The sequence below is a fragment of the Pogona vitticeps genome, chromosome 2 (genome assembly GCF_051106095.1).
Source record: "Pogona vitticeps strain Pit_001003342236 chromosome 2, PviZW2.1, whole genome shotgun sequence".
Classification (NCBI taxonomy): Eukaryota; Metazoa; Chordata; class Lepidosauria; order Squamata; family Agamidae; genus Pogona; species Pogona vitticeps.
In genome coordinates, this window is record NC_135784.1 from 166,359,683 (window position 1) to 166,378,012 (window position 18,330).

General features: G+C 41.9%; 1 long non-coding RNA gene across 1 annotated transcript; it reads right to left on the reverse strand.

Annotated features, from left to right (window-relative positions):
* Positions 1-3,551: 3,551 nt before the first annotated feature.
* Positions 3,552-9,611, reverse strand: LOC144586428 (uncharacterized). Its single transcript, XR_013541249.1, has 2 exons — positions 9,530-9,611; positions 3,552-4,355 (listed from the first exon to the last, which is right to left on the reverse strand). It is a non-coding gene; the product is annotated as an uncharacterized LOC144586428 (long non-coding RNA).
* Positions 9,612-18,330: the final 8,719 nt, after the last annotated feature.

Genomic DNA, 18,330 nt, shown 5'->3' on the forward strand with positions numbered 1-18,330 from the left:
TAGTCCTAATAGCTCCTTTCTTTTAGAATACATAATTTTTGTCCCTTACAGGAGGGACTGAGAGGAAATGAAGATTAGGTAATGAATGGGAAGAGAAAGAGCGAGCATGTCTTTTTAATGTCATATTTTCTTTAAAGGAAGACACAATGCAACTGAAAGATTAACAACGACAGCAGCCTCCGCAAAAACAATTAAAGTTTTATCATTAATCTCATATTTAATCCTTTGATATGTTGGTCTCCTTACTGGAGTATCCGGCCTGATGATTTTGTTCTCGATTCCTGCTATTTAAATAAATTTGAACATACGCGTAATGACTTAGCTTGGTTTTCTGGTCAGTCACAACATTTAGTGGCCACACACCCGCACCTCAAAAGATCGATAGCTAAACCGGGGTGAAGTGTGTATGCGAGAGAGACCAGGGTCTCAAAAGCAAATGGAGAACCCCATACTCCCCGGCAGTGTTCTCCACAGATTCTGTTTCCAACGGGCGGAGGGGAGAGTGTGTGCCGTCTTTTTCTTTGCTCCATCGGTTGTTTCGCCTAACAGAGGCCTCGGTTTAGTGCAGAGCAGGCAAATGTGGTAAAGGAAGGCATTGCAAACAAACAGCTACGGGTTGGTGAGAAGTTTCCTAAAATCCTCTCGCCTACCCCTCACGACGCCCCCTTCTGAACAAACACAATATTGACGCGCGGAAATAGGAAGAGGTCGGCTTGGTCCGGACTGTTCCATGAGCTTCGGAAGTCACCAGCGCTGAGAACCTCGAGGAAACTATTATAAAGGAAAATCGTACACACCGACAGCTTCAGCTTCATAACAGCAAGAACCTAACCAATTATTGTATTTTTTTCAATATTTGTTTGCCGCGTATATGAGCGTAATACTATTTAGAAGGCATATGGATGGTGCTCCTCTCCTCTCCTTTACGCATCAGTAGGAGCATCTAGTTGAACTCAATGCTGACACCAACTTCAGGTTTGAAGATATACTGTCGTTTACCAATTCTTGGTGTTGGTGTGTGTTTGCCTGGATGTATGAAATTAATAGGAAATTCTGGAGGAGCTGGAGGGTGAAATAATGCACTAAGGGAAATGTTGAGGAAAACAAAAAGCAAGTATCTCTTCTTGCGAGAGGAGACCTACTATGCGTTTGTGGGTTAAACTTCTATTTCTGATTAATAAGAACTAGATTCCCTTCAGCCCAGAAAATTTTGGAGAATGTAACACTCATTGGTTTCAAGGAAATAATCTTTTGCTGCTCAGCCCTGAAAACATGAGCTGGAGAGAAGTGTAACAGCAATCTATAGAACTTCATATTCTTTAACCTAATTTACCAACATTTCTTTTCGGGAAATTTTTATAGGTTCTCATGTTATTCTGCTTTAGAATCAGGCATACATAACCTTAAATGATAGCAGGGATGCTTTTTCAAGTTGTGGGACAGTCTCTGCTTCACATGGATCAAAGGCTTTAGATGAACCCCCATAGGACCTATTGTAGGAGACATTTTCATTACCAGGGATAGGAAACAGCATCCTACACTGCTGCAGATATAGGTGTTCTTAATAATAACAGTTGTGTGCCTTCAAGTAGATTCTGACTTATGATTACCCCTTCCAGGGTTTTCTAGGTAAAAAAAAAAAGATTCAAAGTGGTTTAACATTCCCTTCTTTCTGGGGATATCCTGAGGCTGTGCAGCTTGCCCAAGGCCACATAGGCTGGCTCTTCTGGGATGCCCAATGGGGAACTGAACTCTCAGCCTCTAGCTTCACCGCCAGATATCTACTTTCCTGAGCTATCCCATCAGCTATAGGTGTTCTTACAGTATCCATATTGCTAATGCCCAATAGAGTAGATCCATTAATTCAGTGGGGTTTACATATGTGTTGCTTACCATTTAGAGATAGATTCAGTCTACCTACTTTTAGTTGGGACTCATAATAGGACATTAACTATTGGTTTGAACCCATGGCCCTCTGGTCCCAATCCCTCTGCATCTATGAAATTGCTATGAGGTAAACTGCCAGCTCTCTACCTTTTCCCTTTCCAATTTATAATGTGAAGGTAACAATCCTGGTCTACTCTACTAGGTTACTGAAGGGATTATGAGAAATGAAAACATTGTCCTAAGAGCTATTGACGGTGATGCATCCTTCATTGAGAGTTGACCCTAATCAGTTCAATAATATTTGTTTTCCAGTTTAAGAAGAGAAAATAGTGCTGTACCTGAATAGGAGCCCCTTCTTTCCAAAACGTGTTGGCTTGGATCCAGTTTTAGTTCCTATTCCAAGTATACCCATTGAAAGCAGTAGGACTTAAATTACCATGACCTTGATTTCAGTGGCCTTGGTGTAAGCATGACTAAATATGAAACCAACTCACTGTTTGACACTGAGGTACCCCTCTCTCTGAATTCCTCCTTGACTCTCTCAAAAGCTGTCATTCACACAAACATTAAATCTCCCTTGGAGACTTGCCCTTGGCTTCAATAGGATGCAGCTTTCACTCACAAAGGCAAACATTGCTTTTTTTTCAGCCCCATTTATTTGAATGAAGTATTCACCCAAAAATCATTTCCTCTTATTTCTCTGGAGTTGTGTGTGGGGCCACAGTTTGTCTTAAGAAGGCTCTACACAAAGGAGTAGGCTGACATACTGTGACCAGCAAGGCTGAATTATATACAGTGGCATAAATTGTGTAGAAAATTGTGAATTGGTTCACCTTGAAGAGGGAATGCTAAACACTCACCCAATATAGATAAAATTTATTTATTACCAGGGAATGGCTGGACAAATTGTTGCTTGCAGTAAAACTGTGTATTGTTCCTCAGTGTGCTTGCCCTGTGTGTGTGTGTGTGTGTGTGTGTGTGTGTGTGTGTGTGTGTGTGCGTGCGTGCGTGCGTGCGTGCGTGTGTGTGCGTGCGCGCGCGCGCTGTACTTCATAGTTTTGTCTTTAAAATGAATTCATTTGGAAGTGGAAAGTACATCATCAGTCTCTTGAATGTCAGGGAATCAAGATTTAAAAAAAGCACACCTCTTAAGCAGTATTTTAAAGAGGTGGAATATTCCAAAATAGAGGGAAACAAGAAATACATCCAATTGTTCCAAAAATAATTTGCATGTTTGAATAATTGTGAGCCAATGTTGTTTATTTTATCTAGGAAAAGATACACTTTATTCTTTTGGTCAGAATATATGCGTTTAACGACCATTGTTTGGTGAAGGGAGGTGTTGCAAGACAAGTTACCCAAGGCAGGATCTGAAATGACCCAAAGGCATCTTGGAATTTGAGGTGTTCAGATGTCTCAGGTAAGGTAGACAAGCATCACCACTATGCTGGATAAATAAAATTAAAAACATTATTGCACAGTTTGCACCTCAGACTTTGAAGCATGTTTAGCGAATAGCAGAACTTACCCTAAGCAAGCCTGCAATTTGGGTGATCCACAGAAGAATATTAATGAGTCTTTGATCAATTTTGCTGGAGCAAAGGGTAAAGACAGAGACATGCTACCTTGATTATTAAAAGAAAAAAACTACCAACAACTGCAGAGTTGATGAAAAAAAATTTAATTGAATTGGATTGATTTTTTAAAAATCCTTCCACTCTTCATACAGAGGAGCAAATGCAAAATGTACACCTTTGACCTGTTTCCCCACCAGTCTCTCCCTCCTTCTCTCTCTATCTCTCATCCCACCATCCCTATATCAATTTTATACAATATTTTGGTAAACGTAACCTCTGAAATGAATTCCACATATCTCCTTCCTGCAAATTCGTCATTTCTGAAGCAGATATTTTGAAGCAGATAAAACAATTGAAATACTGTGTCTCTCAGACTTCCCAGAAGGTGTCTTCCTTCATGACAAATGGTCCCTCACACTGGGGGGGGGGGGAGGGGGAGCAGTGCGGCCTTCGAGCCTTGGTCTTGGACTTCAAGGGATATGCAGCCAAGCAAATTCTGTCTGTCTCTTGCCTCGCCTTGGCTTTCATCCTGTCAAAGTCTGTGGCCAAGAAAACCCAGCCAACATTCCTGTGCTTTCCTTCTGGCACTTTGGACCTTCCTGGAGTGCTTTGTCAGATGGTCAAACAAACAAAGAACAAATATGAGCATAAAAGAGATTCTAATGGTTATTTTTCTGGTCATTTGCCTGATGATTTGTACCTAAGCATTGATTATACCCAAACTTTCTTTTAAAACCATGTAAGGAAACCAAAAAGGCTGAGGCCATCGATAGGCAGATATCAGTAATCGTATGGTAAGGATTATGGTGACAATGACGGCATCCATATATATATTGTTGATGATGATGATGATCATTAGAAGAACCATGTATACATCTGGAGAGAGGCAGCCTATAAATGAATGAATGAATGAATGAATGAATGAATGAATGAATGAATGAATGAATGAATGAATGAATAACAAACAAACAAACAAACAAACAAACAAACAAACAAACAAATAAATAAATAAATAAATAAATAAATAAATAAATAAATAAATAAATAAATAAATAAATAATATATGAAATATTTGTGTTGATGGGTTAACCTTAAACAAGGACATGAATAACACATGCTAATTAACATTAAGCCGATAACAGAGTATTAATATACCATTAGTACTATCCGTAATAGTCATGCAGAATTCACCCCAAACTCAAATAATAATAATAATTAATAAAGATAAGCAAGTTTGTCTATCCTACTATAATCAATTTATCTTAAGAATGCTTAATTTTGCTTGAAATAACAGCATCAGTCATTCAATGGAAGAAAGCTGAGCGTGAACATCCCCAACGAAATTTCTGTCAAAAATGGTCTAGTTTCGCCTGAATCCTACGGAACGAAAATATCCATTACATCGTTCAGGTAAATTTCTCCTTAACTTCACTTCTATTACCGGATCAGCCCTGGGATACAACAGATCACCTGCTTTCAGGAGGGAAGCGGGAGCTGCGACGGCCAAAGTGGAGGACCATCGCTTTGGCCGCTGACAGTAGTATATGAGTGGAACAAATCCAGGAAGAAACAGTGCAGAAAAGCAGAGCCATCCGCCACCCCCCTGGCATGTGGCCTGCTGGCAGCCCGATCCAAAGCACGTGTGTTGGGGAAAAATCGGTGAATACGCCTTTCGTTTTCTGTAGCACCATTGCTTAGGAACGGGCAGAGACCAGTCCTGAACGCCGCAACTCTACCGGCTCGGCTAACTGCTGGGAAGCGCCTATGAAACTGTAGCCAATCGTATTCGGGAGGGACTATTACTTGGTCATTATTATTTTTTTAAGTGACTTTGACGACACTTTAGGCACCCCCAGTTACCTTTTCAAGGGCCACCCCAACTGTTAACCACCTCAACGAGTGGAAGAAGAGAAAGAGTCCTTTGGGGGAGAAAGGAGGGATAGACATATTTCAAACAAACAAACAAACAAATAAGAGAACCGTGTTTTTAATTTTAAGAGTCTTGCTGGCCCTTGTCACGCAGCAGTCCGCACGCCGCGTAAATAAGTCCAATATTTTATCACGACGCAGAAATCCCCTGAACAAAGGAACGCAAACAAACCTCCTCCCGTACTTTGTCATCCCAGGCGATCCCCCGGCAAGACTCCTCTTTTAAGGAACATGTGCCATAACCATCAATATGCCAGCGCACCTTTTTTACGGAGTATTTTCGCCCCCTTTTTATAAGGGTGGGTTCATAAATACACAATAAAGACAGAGTGGGAATAATTAGCAATGTTTACCAACATATGCCACCCACGCCACCTTTGAATCCCTCTTTATACTCTAGGATTGGGAAATGAAATGGAATACGAGTAATTAGTTTTAAAGCAAAGCATTTCAAATGGAAACTTATAGGTAAAGCCTAATGAACTGCAGAAGGGGTAAAAAAAATCTGATTTTTATATGACTTGGTAGGTAGCGAGGAGACACAGCAATATTTTACTGTTGAGAGAATAAATTAATTAATATGTCTGTAGCAACCAACTGCAGTGGCTCCATGGATGACTGCATTTAAACGAGATATATGTATCAAGCCTCGCTGGTGTTGTTAACAAGAGTGATAATAAAGATGAAAAGGATAGGAAAGATAAAAAGATCGGTACATTTGTATTCCTTGCAAGAGGTATAAGAGCTTGCTTTTCTTACCGGGAGGCTCCTGTTTTCTGTGCAGGCACCTTCATTGAGGGAGTTTGCCAAAGATCGATAGTTTAAAAATCAAACAAACTTGAGGCAACATATAGATAAGAGTTTGGGCTAGACACTGTCCGAGAAGACCCATTTCAATAAATGGGACGAAGTTTAGCAACAGAACTAAATCATATCCCAGATGAGTGTACTCTAAATACGACTGAGCCTACAAACACACATACACAGGTTGAAAAGAATTGTAATGATCGGAATGAGCTTATTCCCCTTATATGTTTTCATGTGCCATTCCTTCCATTCATGGACTGGTTTGCTCCCAAACTCTCTTGTGTTTGTTCACATTAACTTGGATAGAGCCCTACTTCCTCCACCCTTTATTCCCAAATTAAATAGTCCTAGGGAGGAAACCTCAAACAGGTGCTGAAATCTCACCGGATAGAATCAGGGAGGTTTACAGCCTGATCCTATCTACCTCTGTTAATTTCAGCCTGAATAAAAATTTAACCTGGTCAGGATCGTGCTATTGGGAAAGAATCAAGAGCTTATGGCTATAAACTATTTTTCTTTTAGGGCATACTCCAAAGTCAAGAATCTTATTACCTTTCTTAGGGCGGAATAGAACCATAAGAGCATTTAAGAATCTGCATTTATATTTGGCTGGGACAATAACAGCAGGACACAGGAGAAGACAGGCTAAAAATAATTCCCTCTTTTTAATACAGTGAGGTGAAAGCCTTTGTTCTTGATATAAAAAGGTGTATCTGATGATATTTAAGCATCACAGACAACATTAATCTTTCCAAATAAAGGGAGATACGGTGAGAGGGGACATTATTTTAGTAGTTGTACCCAAGACTTCTCCAAACACATGTTTAATGGAGATGAGTTCCTAATTACAAGGCATGTGGAAATGCAGGCCATTCTGCCGCAGTACTATCAGTCCCTTTACGAGACTATGCGAGTTTTTTTGGGGGGGGGGGAATTAGAGGATCATCAGAGCACAGTGTGCTGTCCTCTGAAGATGCCGGCCACAGAGACTGGTGAAACCTTAGGAAGAACAACCTTCAGAACACGGCCAAAGAGCCCGAAAAACCCAGAACAACCAATAGGATCATCTGTACCTTGATATGAAACAGGCAACGGAGAAAAGGGGTGCCTAATATTTATAGTAAGTCAGAAAAATGAAAGGCCTTGCAGATTCCTCAGAAGGTATCGTAGGTCCCCGCCGCTCAAATGAGAAGATTATACACAGCATAGTTCAGAAAAATTGCACATTCATTCATTCATTCAAACCTGAGACCCTTACTCTAAATTCCCTCAACTTAAAAGGAAAGAAAGCAGGATAAACATTCTGGGAAAGCCAGAGATTTGACCCTGTTGCATAAAAGGGAGGGGGGGTAATATTCATATATTGTGTAGATGTATTCTCTGTTTATTGGGTGACAGTGCAAATGGTTTCCTTATCATGCAAATCAGCCAGAAGGATGATCACAGGAATAAATATTTTTATCTGAGGACACATTTCAATCAGATGGCTCCTGTTTAAGGAGAAAGGCAGGATTAAAATATTTTAAATAAATAAATATAGTGGGAAGAGTACCTACTAAAAAAAGAGCTTTGGGTTTTGTTTTAAAACTTCCCCTTCGATATTAAAGAAGTCAAAGGGGATTTGGGCCTTTTAAAAGGATGCCAGGACTGAAACCGCAAGACTGGGTAAATTGTGTCTAATATTTACGGACAGGTATTTAAGTATTTTCAGCCATTTGTGGGGATTATTATACGTTTTGCAATAGTGTGTATGCATGTGTGCGCATGCACTGTCTTTTCTGTCTTTTCCTTTTCTACACAGAATGACAGGCCTTGTTTTGTTCTGTTTGGGGCAATAAAAAACGATGCTCGCCCTTTTCACTAGACAACAAGGAGCCCGCGGCCTCTCAGAACTCCAAGACACAGTTAAAGAACCATCATTTTAAAAATTATATGTGTAAGTTACCCCCACGCGTGAAAACAGGAATAAAAGGGTAGGATCCAGGCAGAAGCGGCACACGCTCAGTCCGCGAGTGGAGAACGCACTGATTTCTCTTTCCCTTACATAAATTGCAACGTTAAAGAAGGTGGCGCTTGGAGCAGGGCTGCAGATATTTCTCAAAATGATGGTAAAAGCGATCCAAATGTTCTCAAATGAGGTGAGTTGTATGGTTGGTGGAAGATACAATAAAATTTGAAACATACACTGCTTACTGATTGCGGGAGCAAAATGGCTTTCAATGAGAGCAGTTTGGATTCAGCAACCATTAGATTGGGATCTTGATACATTTTCTTTCTTTCTTTCTTTCTTTCTTTCTTTCTTTCTTTCTTTCTTTCTTTCTTTCTTTCTTTCTTTCTTTCTTTCTTTCTCTCTCTCTCTCTCTCTCTCTCTCTCTCTCTCTCTCTCTCTCTCCCCACCTTCTCGTTTTCTCTTTCTCTCTGGAGGTGGTGTCTCTGTGTACCTAGGTTCCTGGCCTGCAAAAATGTATAGTAAATCATATTTTTATAGTATGAACAGAGAGATCCTCTTTTGTCTCCTACTCTCTCTCTCTCTCTCTCTCACACACACACACACACACACACACACACACACACACACACACACACACTGACAGAGAGAGAATCCTGCACACAAAATGCCAACCTGAACTTCTCACATGAACAATAAAGCTTTATTTAAGAGTTTTCAACGACCCCCAAACTCAATATTTCCAAAGTAAACTTCTCGGTGCTATTCCAAACTTTTGTCCTTATCATTGTCGGTATTCTAAATCATGAAAGGGCCGCTGCAGGAACAGACAAGTAAACGGCCTTCTTTTCCTTCCTTTCAAAAGAAAAGTGAGCCAGAAGCATCCTTGGAGTCAAATAAATAAAGCTTTCCATTTTTCCACAGTTCAGGGAAGGATAACTTTTCAGATTAACAAGAGACTGGAATCTCGGTCACTGCCACAGAAGACAAGATGAGAAAGAGAGACGGAGATAGAAAGAGACCGATTGGAATCTGGACAGACCATCTCCCCTAAAAGAAGCGCTGACCACCGCCACTGCTAGCCCGACCCAGCCCGACACACACACCCCTGCCACTACTTCAAGGCCATTTTCAACAACAGTACCCACCCCCGTCTCTGCAGTCTGTAGCAAACCCACCACTGGCGCGCGGGGGGGTCCTCTTAGTAGCCCTCTAAGCCGACATGTTAAACATGGCAGGGGCGACGGTAGCGGGGGTGGGGGTGGGGGGAAGCCATCGGCTTTGTTGATATCTAAGGACGGATTCTTCCCCTCTCTTTCCTCCTCTTCCTCCTCCCCCCCATTCCCTCCCCCCCTCCGTTGGAGTTTAAAGAATATTGTACCTTGTTTGCTGTGGCTTAAAAATCAGCAAAAGATCTTAGCAATTCTGTGAGACCTTGCCTGCCTGCTGCTAATCTCTTTTTTTTTTCTCCCTCTCTCTCTATCCCTCTCCCTGTCGGATGACTTCTGTTTACAACTGTCTGTCTGGGTGGGCGGGGGCCGCCATTACAAAGTGAAGGTCAAGTTAGCATCCTACCTTATATGGTATACGGCTGTCCTCCATTTTCATGGATTTTGTCACAACAAGGCTAAATGGCCCTCGCATTTTCTTACTCAAGTAAACATATGGGGCTCTGTCGGTTCCCCCCACTTTTTCGTGTGTCCGTTTTGGACTTTCTTATTTGGGGGTGCTTTCTCTGAGCGCACCCATCAAGAGGAAGCGAGGGAGATGGAGGGTACGACGGTTTGGGACTGAGACCAGATCTCCTCAAGACGATGGCTGCTCGAAAAAGTTTTTTTTTTTTCCCCTCCCTCAAACCTCCCCCCCCGCCCCCCGGATTGCAGACTTCAAACAAGTCTTCTTTCAGCGAGACGCAAACACGTCTGCCATGGAGGAAATTAAACGTCATAAAGAAAAGCCCAATTAGGGTTTAATGTCTCAACATCCCCGTTTCCTCCAGAAAACAATGAAGTTCGCTCGGTAAGGAGGGGGGAAACATGGGGGTGGGGGGAAAGAGGGGGAAGAAAGGTTTAGATTTTCTTGTTTTAAACGTGTAATCCTTAAATACAGGCGGGGAAGAGGGATCGTGATGGGTGGGGGAGGGTGGCAAAGAGACTGAAGAGCCAGAAATTGTTCCGAGAAAAGAAAGGCGGAAGAGGGAGATCCTTAGAAGCCTTGAGTGGGCCGCGTGTGCGGGAGCGTCTGTGCACACACTTCCTATGTATATGCGTGCGTCTGTATGTACACACGGGTGGAGGGGGGGAGAAACAGAGAGAGAGAGAGAGACGTACACAAGGTCCTAGACCAAGCAGGCCTTCAAGAGCTCCCAACATCTGCCAATGATTGGGGGTAACGAGCGGACTGGTGGCTGGGTGGTCTATTAAATACATAGATTTAGTTGATAAGGTAATATTACGACTGGATTAAAGGGTGGACGTGGGGCGGGGAGAGAAAAAACAGGCGATCGGGGGTGAGGAATAGTGCGTGCCTGAGGAGTCCCGTCTCCCCCACCACCACCAAAAGAGAGCGCCCCTCCCTTCCTATAGACAAGCTGTTCCCAGTATGGTGGGAGATCACTGAATTTCGCTTCCTCTTGAAGGAACAAGGCGGCTCCGCATGAAAAATGGCAGGAGCCACTTGGCGGGGATCGAAAGAGTAGTCGCTTCAGCCTGACCACGACAGCGTTGCCATCCCATAATTTTTAAGTTATTTCACCCCCACAAGCGCTCACACACGCGCGCCCGATCCTCTTTCATTTTCTTTCGTTTTTGGCAGCAATTCTTTGTGGGCGGAGGAAGGGGGGGGGAAATAAAATTAAATAAGAATAAAACACAGCAACACACAGGCTTGCTAGAGAGTAAGCCCCGAGGAAATTAGTGGTAATTACAACAATAATACAGCAAATGACACCATACTCGGCCAAGTCTTTATTCGCCTGGATCTTCCAGCCCCTTAGTACAGGGCCCGAATACGTCAGGTTGCATCGATTATGGCGCAGGGCTCCAAGATCTGGGTATTTATATTTCCCTGATGTTTGGCGCATGTATATATTGGGGTTTTTGTTTTGCTTTGTAACTGTACTGTTATGAAATTATGAGTGGAGAATAACATCCCTTCAGACCCTCCGATCCATTAAAAATCAATAAGCAGACAGATTTTCCAGTGTCAACTTTAGAAGTCTAGTGTGGATGTGTTTCTCTGTTTGTGTCTTCCTAGACTAATGCCAGATGTGCATTTATCTACACCTTTTTCTGCTTGGCACTTCCAATGGTAACTCTGTTTATCTGGTGCAGAAACCAAACCCCCTTCTATAGCTGCTTCTGCTCTCATTTTCCCTGCAAGAGAGAGGAAAAAGAGAGAGGAAACTGGGTGAAATGTCGTAAAATGAACAACAACAACAAAAAAAAAACCCTAGAATTTTAAAAAATCAAAACAACAATAAAAAATTCCAACAATCTCCACACCCGGCATTGCTTTCTCTCAGTCCCACACTGTCAGGTATTTTTGCCTTGTTTCCTCCCACTCGTCATTCACTTACAGTTTTTACTGAAAGTATAGCACTTGCAAAAAGAAGAAAGATATTCTTGAATTCAATTGTACTTTATAAGATGCTTAGTGTTACGCTGGTAGTATTTAAGAGATCACTCAAGTGTGTTACTTTCAGTCGCACAAAGGCCATGCAGTTTTAGCTGCGGTCTTTTTTTAAAAAAAAAAAATTAAATCTTACAACATGATACACAATGGAATCATGCACTGTACACTGTGTGTCGTTGAGTATGAATAATTTTAATCACCAAATATGGTTTACATGCAAAAACTAAAAAGCAGGTGTAAAAAGATTCTTGTGCCAAGTATTTCTCACAAGGAAAATTGTAATGTACACTTCTGTGAGTGTGTTTGTGTGCAAATATGTGGCGACAGAAAGACAGAGGTAGAAAGAAAGAAAGAAAGAAAGAAAGAAAGAAAGAAAGAAAGAAAGAAAGAAAAAGAAAGAAGTTTAATGTTTTCATTCATATTTTGTATTTTAATTACATTGGATATTTTGGCTGTATAATAGTCTTAAATAGGCAAAACCAAACATTTTTTAAAAAAAATCTGCTTATCTTAGTGAAGGAAAATTATGCTACCTTTAGCTCTATGATGAAGTTCCGATAGTGGTCCCGCTATTATCTATCAGTCTGAATGCTCTGTGGAGAAATACCTATGAGTTGTATTCTGAGTGCCTTTCAGTATATCTACCCCCTTCCAGATATTCATTTTGGGTCTGAGTGAAAGCGTTTGAAGGAACATGCAATATTAAAAAGTTAGAAATAGTAAACACCAGTTCAGTCCTCTCACCTTCTCTGGAGTACGCATTAAACTATATTTTTAAAGTATTATCTGGCTCATTCGAGAATTTTCCAAATCCACAGAAACTATTGACTTCAATCATTTATCTCTTTCACAAATGTGCTGGTAATCGCATCATTCGGATATATATGTGTGTGTTTGTGCGTGTATGAGAGTGTGTGCGTGTCATAGGTAAATGTCTATGTAAATGCATGTAAAAGCAGTGGATGAAGCAGAGTGTGAATTAAATTTAATGATATTTTTCCTGCAAACCCTTGATGCCAAAAGATGCAATGGCTGGCAGTCAAAACCTTTTCAGAACTCTGTGCGTGCTCCTATCTTGAGGGACGCATTCAGTTCAGGAGAGGGGAAGAAACGGCACGGTCGCCGCGCGCACGCGCACAGGCTCCCATGCAAACAAAGAGGCTGATATTTCATAGCATTGCCAAAAAAACGCGCTCTAAAGAAACGGGCAACCCCTTACAACGGGAGTCTTCTGTTTGCAGAATGTCACCACAGAACTATCCCAAACATCCTGTTTCATTTTATTTTGAGAAATGTGGATCCCGGGTCGGGTTCCAATACAACTGACCTAAATTGGAAAGGGGAGGGAGACAAGCTATTGAAGATCTGGGGTGGGTGGAATTTTTTTCCCCCTCCCCTATAAAAACCTTGAGACTTTACTTTGATCACGGTATGTCTGATCGGAGCAAGGCTGCCTCCTTGATGAAATGAAAGAAATACAACTATCAAGGTGTGCTGTGTGGGCGCGCCTGAGAGCCTTTCAAACCCCACACTCGCACGCTCCTCATATGTAAACAACCGCAAGGAAAATGTTTCTTGTAAGCTTTTCGTTTCTTATTCACTTGGGCAGCGACGTCTATCTTCACACAGTCTAAGAAGGAACTATCGGAACAAGAGAAGTTTTGTTCATATTTATTTACTTATTTATTGGTTCATAAGCTGGGGTCCCGCCGGAGAAGCAACAATATTAATTTCTTGTCCTGCAAAGATGGCGCTTTATACCCATTCCTCTACTTTCCATGGAGCCTTATTCATACAATAAAGCATCTCTGAATACATTGAAGTCTATTATTTCTGCCTGTCTTGCACAAAAAAAAGTATTTAATATGTTCAGTGTTTTTACAAGGTTTTTGTCCTAGACCTTACTGCTCAATGGCCTTATTTCGCTTTTATACAGCCCTGATACAAGCATAATTTTTTGAAACCAACCCCATTTCCTCCACAGACTGGCTTCTCTGTCTTCTTTAAGTTGGAAAACAGAATAAGCCATTGGAAAACTCCCGTGAACTTGGCTTTGTAACTTATGTATGCATCTCTCTCCCTCTTTCTCTCTCTCCCTCTCCTCCCTCTTTCTGTCTCTGGGCGCGGGCTGTGTCTATATATTGGGTCAACTGTTTCCTTTATCTACAAGTACCTTGCGAATTGATGGAGCTGACCTTACCCTCCTTAAGCCTACATACTGCCAAAATTCTGTGCACATTTACTTGGGAGTATATAGCACTGTAAAGGGGGAGGAGTGGTCACTCCCCGAGCAAACCCGTGTAGAAGGGGGTTTAGGGTCAGGATGAACTCAGTGGAACTTGCTCCAGAGTAGGCACGTGAAGGATCGAAGTCGCAAAGATTTCACTTCATGATTCCTCTCAATATGTCAAGCATCCGCTCTCTGTTTTCCGACCAACGGTGATGGTTCATGCTACATCAGTGTAAAGGTTATTGCAGAGTTCGGAGCAGGGCGACCAAGTTAGAGGCCCGCTCCTTCCACTCAGTTAGGCCGCTTTCTGTTGACTTTGCGTGTGGTTGGGAAGATTACCGCTTATCAGCTTTTATCTTTATTGGGTCCACATGATTTTGAACTTGCGGCCCTGGCTTGTGGAAGATCTGAAACCTTCTACCCCGCTTTGAATCGTTCGCAGCTTATGAAGTCGTCTTTAGTAGGCTGGCTTATATCCAATTAAATTTATCTTTGCCGTTGGGGGACAATAATATTTTCTAAGAGCTTCCTACTTGTAGCTATTGTCTCTGGCCGCGGATTTCCCCAACGCACAGACAGGGGAGGATAATCTGTTTATTGGCTAGGTTTGTAGTACCCTTTGGCTTGATTTAAATGCATGAGGGTATTTTATTTTTCCTTAGGAAGTAATTACTTTACTGTTGCACTATTTTTTCAAGGGGGCGGGAGAATCAGTTGCAGGCTGCGGTCCCAGTCGTATCTACTGGTGCATCAAGATCACTGGAGTTCTGTGGGATTTGCTTCCACTGGTAGTTAGTGTACTGTGAGATTTCTAAATCACAAGATTTGAGCATCAAAAGATTGGGGACTTACAAGGGATAAGAAAATGGCAGCATGAATTGTTTCGGTAGTTTCTAATCCAAATCACAAAAGATCCCCTCCCTCTCCCTGTATAATAATTTCAAATACTTCAGGGTTATGAGCGCAGGTTAAAGGTGCCACTCTTCTTCCCAAAAACTTTGAGAAAGAAAAGGGACCCTAAATTTAAGACTGAAGGGCAGGAGTCTGCCATGCAGCTTCTCCTTAAAAAACATTTCACTGATTATTTGGATGCTCAGAAAGCCTCTCAAAATGCAGATTCATATCCCTATTAATGTATCTTATTTATGCCTTTTCAAGAAAGCAGACTGTCCCTATGTGAAGAGAAGAGCTCTGTGTGATGATAACCTCTGCAGGGAAAGTTTTGACCAGCGTTGGACTAGGAAGTTGATCCGAATGTTACGCTGGATTACATATTCGATTTATTTCTTAAATGGGGAAAGGACCAGAAAGACTCCTTTCTTGATGGGGAAATGTTTGTAGGCTGTGCCCAAAGCTTTCCTGAACATCACATAAGCTCGACCTCGATTGGCTTTAAAGTACACAAACAATCTGAAGTAATGGACGCCTGCCACTCACCACCGTGGTAACCTGGCTGTAGCTAACCCTACCACAAATTTCAAACAGAGCCGAGTTCTTTGAAAGTTCATTTCAGCCACACAGAAAGAATATCGCCTAGAAAGTCTTGCTTCAGCTGAGATTTTCCGCCTTAATTTTGTTTCCCTTTTCTTGTTCTTTCTTAAGCCCAACAATGTTAGGATGTGTTTTAGTGTCCTGATGATTAGATCAGGCAAATGACCCGGGCAGCCCAAGATGGAAATTAATTGCTGCATTCGCAGTGCCTTGCCATGGAGTGTTGAACTACACATGGACCGCCACAAACAACCCGGAAGGCTAAAGATGCATATATCTAATTACGCATATGAAGTCTTAACCCTAGAAACTGACATAACTGTTTCCCTGGACTGTTCTCTGTTTCCTTTCTTTCTTTCTCCAGCTTAAGAAGCCCATCTATCATCCTAACAACTCTGAAGAGGCTTTTGAAATCTCTTTTCGGAACTTTTATTTTCCAAAGGAATCTCACAATTCAAAAGGCATTTTTAGAAAGCAAAGTTTCTTTGCAGTTATGATCGGCTTAGAAAATGAAATCTATCAAGGATAAAAAGAACATCACCAACTCTACAGTTTATTTGGCTTATACTCATTGGGCTTTCCCCCATTTATTCTTTATTCTCTCCTTCTCCCCCCCCCCTTTTTTTTAAAGTGGAGACCAAAAGGAATGTGAGACTTCCAGCCTTCATTCTTCTGTTTTATGGTAGTCAGGGAATTGACTTTGGTGGTTCAAATTCAAGTGCTGTGGCTCCACAGCTGTCTTTTCTGTGCTTCTTCGCAGGAAGTCGACAAATCCTATACTTTAAACTGGGCTTTAAAAAACACAACAGCGCTTGGGCTTTCTGGGGCTTATATCTACCTATTAAGAGCAATAAATTATTCGCACACCTAAAGGAGAGATCCAGTGTATTACGCCCCACATGCTTTCAGCAGCTACCTCTCGAAAACCCTTCCGTTCGCCACCAAGGCAGTTCAATTAGACAGAGAAGTTAATCTGCACCCCCCAAAATAGATAGAAGAAAAATGGGGGAAAGAATGAAGAAGTTAGTGTTGCTCACTTCTCAATAGCTTCTCCAGCATCCTCCCTGACCCACCCACATCCCACAACCAGCAGGCTCCATCGTGTTGGAATTAGGGGGTTGAGAAGTAATGGTCCTCGTAAACAATATATTTATTAGTTTGTAGTTAGTATGAATATTGCTCCCTCGAAAGACAGGGGAATGACTGCCTGACACTTTAATTAAAAGTTGTGCCTAAAACCTCATCCAACTCGTAAAAGGAGACCAAAGAAATTTGTCCTTACCACCACCAACAAAAAAAGCCCATCCTTACAGAAGTCCTACGTGATTTTTCTCTCCACCGGGCAAAGATGTATTCAGAGATACAGAGGAGTTTAGAAGAGAAGGCGCGTTTCTCTGGACACCGTTGGGGAGACACCTTGGGAAAGGGAGGAGGGCGCGAAACCGCAACTCCCGGAAACCTCAGGCGGCGGCTAGTGTGAGAATAACATTGGAAAGGCAGCGGTGGGGGGGGGGGGGAGAGAATCAGGTTGATCCTATTGCTTTAGAAGGATTGGGCCGAGTTGGTACAGTTTGGTCTGGCCTGAAGGATCTCCAAGAAATACACTCGAAATTCGAAACATATCTCAATAGATCCACTGTGGTGTTGAAGGCTAAACCTCAATGCCAAGTGCACCCCCATTCTTCTCCCCCGCCCCCGCCGGCGCTTCCTTTAAAAGGTTTTGATCTTATAGTCAGCCAGCCGGCTCCTTGTGACCAAAGTGGTTTCCAGTTTTCCCCATGTACACACGAAGCATCTTGCCTATTCATTTCATGGTCATTTTGGCTTTCTGAAGCAGACCTCCAACCCTTTCCTGAAGATTTTGAAAGGAGCCTTCCTCTGTCATTGCCTGGAAACCCATTTTACCTGTGGACTGTCCCCTACCTGGGCAAATGCTTAAACGAAAAGAAAAGGGTTTTTAAAACGAGAAACAACATCTCAGGACTTGACTTTTTCTGTCCTAAGTTGCTAGAACTGCATTTTTTTTTAAAAAAGACCTGTTTAAGGCTTTTCTTGGGGAAATGCTTTGCAAAACCCCTCGCCTTGCAGAAGACTTCTGCTCCCAAGGTATTATGGCATATCAGCCTGTTATGTTCCTGGACTTCGTTATTTGTTCCCGAGAGTTTAATTTACAGCAACACGCAATGACGGGCTCTCTCACTAGTAAAGTCATTTCACCCCCTGATGCTGGGTGAATTTCGTTATGAGGCTTTCAAACTGTCCCAAATTGGAGCCAGTGATGGAGGTTAAGGCGGGAGGATTCTGTGTAAACAAAGCCAAGTTGCCGGGTGTCTCTCCCCATCCAGACCACCGGAGGTCTTTGAACAGAGTAATGTCGCAGAAGGGAGCAAGCAATATCAGCAAACAGATTTTAAATATAAAAAATAAAATAAAAATAAAATAAAATAAAGAGAGGAGTAAGAGAGTAGATAAAAGAACAAAGGACCAATTTCTATAGTATACAGAGGGGTCGAAACCAATTTTTTACATATCCCTAACAGGGCAGTTTTTTTGAAAGCAAAATTACGTATTACCCTTTCAGACGCAAAACAGGCTTGTGATTTTGTGTGATGTGTGCCCAAGATAATCTGACAGACAGAAGAGTTGTTGTTTTTTAAAGCACGCATCTATCCGATACTCCTAGGGATATCCACGCCGCCTCTAACAACTGACAATATTCTTTCTATGCCTTTGTAGCTTAGTTTTGGGAATTATTACTGGAATAATAATATTTTTAGAAGCATTTCAGAGTCACACGAATATTCCATAAATATTCCAGTTTCCATTTG